The sequence below is a fragment of the Carassius carassius genome, chromosome 7 (assembly GCF_963082965.1).
Source record: "Carassius carassius chromosome 7, fCarCar2.1, whole genome shotgun sequence".
Lineage (NCBI taxonomy): Eukaryota > Metazoa > Chordata > Actinopteri > Cypriniformes > Cyprinidae > Carassius > Carassius carassius.
In genome coordinates this window covers 39,143,615-39,148,614 of record NC_081761.1, presented here as the reverse complement: position 1 = coordinate 39,148,614, position 5,000 = coordinate 39,143,615, and the positions used below count along the sequence as shown (strand labels likewise).

General features: G+C 41.8%; 1 protein-coding gene across 3 annotated transcripts in view; it reads right to left on the bottom strand.

The window, feature by feature from the left end:
• LOC132144182 (adhesion G protein-coupled receptor L1-like) overlaps window positions 1-5,000 on the bottom strand; it is a 45,641-nt gene that overhangs the window by 28,732 nt on the left and 11,909 nt on the right. The window lies entirely within an intron of this gene.

Below are 5,000 nucleotides of genomic sequence, written 5' to 3'. Positions count from 1 at the left end.
GAGGAACAAAGTTCTGGTATTGTGGTATCCATTTGAAGGCAACATTCGCTTATTTGACAATACTAGCCGTTGAAGATTAACCTTTGAAGAATATATATATATATAAAAAAAAAATAAAAAAAATTACGTATATATTTTTTTTGTTTTGTTTTTTGACTGGGTTATTGAAAAGTACTATTGGGGAGACTGAAAATCAACAAATTCATTGTGACTGAACTTTGAACTCTGAACATCAGCAAATTCATTTTGACTGAACTTTGGACTCTGAATTTTATGAAAGTGCTTTTCTGAAATGTTGAAATAATACAATTACATATTTATGTTAAAAAAAGGGTAGAATTATTTTTTTTTTCTCTTCCTTTTGTTTGAGTAATATATATATATATATTTTTTTTTTGTTGTTGTTGTTCATCAGTGCTACTGTCAATATAGGATATGGATTCAGACAACAGTTTTGGAAGGGGTAGAGGTCTATTCATGTTTACTCCTATGCCGTCAGTTGGGAGAGGCAGACTTGATTATACTCCTGTTACATCTACTCCAATGTCTGCCTTAGAGGCTGTGCAAGATGTAAATGTCAATTCAAGTCCTCCACCCCCCCAGTTCAGTGAAGGTGGACTGAAACAACCCAGCTTGAGAGGGGATGAGTCGATGGAATTAATAGTGGGGATGGTAGAGCGAATGGGACGCTCTATTGGGGAGAGCATTGCTTCCTGTTTAGAGTCTAAAGTCTGCAGTTCAAGTAGTGCAGACTCATCTGTTTTGAGCAGAGTTCTAAAATCTGAAATCAAGGAACCTGTTTGTTTTAGGGGTGATCGAGCTGAGCCGTACACTGTACATGAGTGGGAAGCCATAGTGCTGTCATATTTGCGCAAGATAGGGACGCCTATCGAAGAACAAGCTGATGAAGTCCTAAGTAGGCTTTTGGGGCGGGCTCGTGAAGTTGTGAGGGTGGGCTTGCGTAGTAACCCTTCAATTGATTTGTGCAAAGGCCCGAGTCCTATTTTTGATTTGTTGAAACAACATTTCAGTGACACAGCTTTTTCTAGCATGCCATTAGCTGATTTTTATGGCACACTTCCACACGCTGGTGAGGATCCCTTTGACTATTGGCTGAGGCTGAATAGGGCCATGGATATGGCTGAGGACTGTTTAAAGAGACAGGACAAGAAGATTGACAATCTATCCAATGAGCTCACAGTAATGTTTATCAGACATTGTCCTGACCCTGAGCTTTCCCTTATATTCAAATGCAGGCCTTTGGAACAATGGACGGCGGCTGATGTTCATGCACGTTTGGAGGAGTATGGAAGAGAGAGACGATGTGGCTCTGTTTCTAGAGCGTCCCCGGCCATTTCTCTTTTGAAACAGGAAGTTGCTGTCCAGCCTCCTGAAACAAAGGTTAGCAAAGCTGCTAAACCTGAGGCTGTTTTATGTCAAACTCAGCCTACAGAACCTGTTGAACCAATGGAGCGAATTTTAGCAATGTTGGAACGTGTCTTAGAGCATGGGCAATCAAGTCGTCAGGCTGGCACAGAGCGGCATGCGTTTAAGTCACAGAGAATCAGAGTGAGGCCTACTCTACCATGTGAGGTGTGCGGAGATGTTGGCCACACCACCCATTTTCACTGCAGAGCAAATCATCTGTGTTTTCTTTGTTACAAATCAGGTCATGCACGTGCAGAGTGTCCTAAAGCCAAAGCCTTAACTGCTAGTGTGATGCCTGAGACAGATGCTGTTCCACATACGGGAAACGACTAGGCCTGCATTTGGAGGGGGTGAGTGCAAGGCCTAATGATGACCCCCGATCATTGTTGGATTACGATCAGGAATCTGTATATAAAAGTGTTTGCGAAGAGTGTAGTTCTCAATGTACAGTTGTCTTTCAAAATACTCAGAAACTTCAGCCATATGAAGATCTCTTCTACACTTCAGTGATTATTGGTGGAAAGGTAGAGGCAAGAGCAATGCTTGACACTGGATCAATGGCTTGCACCATGAGCTCCAAGATCTTACCTCAATTGCTGAGTACTGGTGTGTTGTCAAACCTTTCACTTGCCCCGACAGATGTTGTTTTGGTTGGATGTGGAGGCACCAGAACTAACCCTTTAGGAGTGTGCGAGCTGGATATGAATGTTTACGGCTGTCATGTCACTGTTCCAACTTTGGTAGTCAAAGGCCAGGGTGATGATCTTATCCTAGGCAGTAAATTCTTCAGCTGAGAGGTTCTTCAGAGTTTTTAATAAGTGCGTCTGAACGTGAGTGTGATATCAATGAGCAAAGCAAGTTACTTGATTTACTAGCCAATGTGGAGAAGTGGAGAAATGGTCCTGTCCCTGACCTATTGGGAACGGTAAAGATCAAAAAGGCAGTATCACTTGAACCCATGACTGAAAACCTAGTTTGGGCCAAACTGCAAAGCACTCATGACATCTCAGCTGGCAGTGCTGTCATTTTGGAGCCCAGTAGAGTTAAATCAAGGCCAAGGACAGTGCTGGTCGGGAAAACCGTAGCGTTGATGCGTGAAGATGGATGGGTTCCGCTTAAAGTGATAAACCCTTCAGAGAGAGCAGTGACTTTGAAAAGGAATTCTACACTTGCTGATGCTTTTCCTTGCATGGCTTTGCAGGATTTTGACTGTTCTGAGTTTTCTGATGGTTCCTCATTTGATTTAGAGCAAAAAGTTCAGAGAACAGCTGATGTTTTAACCGACAGACAGGATGAGATGAGTGTAACCGATGCTCTAAGTTTACCAGTCAAATTGGGACCTAACAACTCCTGTTCTGCTGATGACACGGCAGTCTTACACGACTTGGGTTTAACTGACTTGGATGTGGAGTCGTGTGAAGTGTCTGCAGCCTGCAAAACAAAACTGGTGCAGCTTGTCTCTCAGTATCATTCTATCTTTTCCAGACACAAGTTGGACTGTGGAAAAGCAACAGGCTTTGTTCATCGTATCCGCCTGAGTGACGACAAGCCCTTTCGGTTGCCGTATCGACGCCTTGCTCCAAATCAATATGACAAACTTCGGCAAGCTTTGAATGAGATGGAAGAACGTGAGATCATACGGAAATCTAGTAGCGAATTTGCATCACCTCTTGTTCTAGTCTGGAAAAAGTCAGGAGATTTGAGAATATGCACAGACTTTCGTTGGATTAATGCTCGCACAATCAAAGACGCGCATCCCCTTCCCCATCAAGCAGATGCTCTTGCCGCTTTGGGAGGAAATACCTATTTTTCAACCATGGACCTCACATCTGGCTACTATAATGTAGAAGTTCATGAAGATGACCGGAAATACACAGCATTTACATCACCTTTTGGGATATACGAATATAATCGTTTACCACAGGGACTGTGTAATAGTCCGGCCACTTTCATGCGGATGATGTTGACTATATTCGGGGATCAGAATTTCAACAGTCTATTGTGTTATCTGGATGACGTCCTGGTATTTGCACCCACCGAAGAGCTGGCGCTGGAGCGCTTGGAAATGGTGTTTAAGCGTCTCAAGACTCACAATCTCAAGCTTGCTTGAAAGTGGAACTTTCTTCCACTTCCTGATGATGACTTGGAAGGTGAGCCATCCGAAAGCCACCTGAGTGGCTCAGAGAGTGTCGATTCTGTGGTTGCTGATGTGTCTGAGGATGCTACCAATTACAGAACACGAGAGTGGGTATCACAGCTACCTTCTGATGATGCAGACTTGGATAATGTGGAGGAAGCTACAGATGTTTTTGAACCAACACGGGCTGTGGATGCCACTCAGGCTAATGAATTAGACCATAATGTGATTGACAGCTCTAACACTACCCAGCTGGGACCAGAGGGTAATGAGGATGTTGAGAGTATGGACAGGAATGTACATAAATCCTCTGCAGAGCAAGTTGATAAATCTGTTTATGTTTCTTTGAGTGTTTCAACGCCTATTGGTGGTTGTTTTGAGGGAAACAATTCAGTGTCAAATATCAGTGTTCATAACTCCCCTGCTGGAAGTTCACTAAGTCGTGTGAGATCCAGAGCTGGTAGATTGTTTAAACCAGTGACGAGATTCATTGAGATAATGAACCAGCAAAAAGTTCTGGGGTAAACATGAGTATGTTGCTTGAGTTTTGTATGTTAACTCATCTTTTTCTTTTCTTTGCTTTCTGGTATACATTTTGCAGTATTAGTTAATGCAAATGTTACTGTGATGTTTATATTGATGTATTTTGGTTATTTTAAGAGATTGTGATCTATTAATTTGAGACTGGAGTGATGTCTCACTGCTGAGCAACTTGTGTGTCCAAATGTAGAAATTGTCATTGTTTAGCTAACATGTAACGGGCATGTTTATCTAAGAGTGTCTAGGGGATTGGCCACCCCTCTTTCCACTTGAATTCCTGTTGGGAATAGTGTTTACACTGAATTGAACTGACAATTTCACGAAATTTTGAACACTTTCTGTGTTTTGTTTTTTTTCTCTTCTCTATTATTAATGTATATGGTTCTTGAGGTTCTGTACCTGATGTAATTTTGGTTATTATTTTGCTATTCTGTGTAGAAGCAAGTGGAATTCAGCAGGGGGGAGTGTAACAGGTCGAATATGTATTTCCACTTGCTAAAGTTATTTTCATGTATGGCCCCTTTAATTGCACTCTCCGCCCAGATCTGGTAGAATTATGAACTGGTTCTGGTAGAGTCATTTAGACTCGCGCCAGTCGAGAGTAAGAATGGCCGCGGTGAGTGAGTGCTCCGTGTATTAAATATATTTGAGTAATTATATAACCATTTTAGGGGATAATACTGAGTTATACGTGTGTTTAGAAGTATGTTGTATGATTTGGGTTTGTGTCACTGTTATATGTATTGTAATATCAAGTTTAATGTTCACTTCCAATAGAATGCACGAGGGTGATTGCTGAAACTGATCACCGCTGTTGTATATTCACTGTCAACAGGTACAGACCAGTTTCAAATATGTTATTAATTGCTGTTTATTATGTAGTAGTTTATGTAAA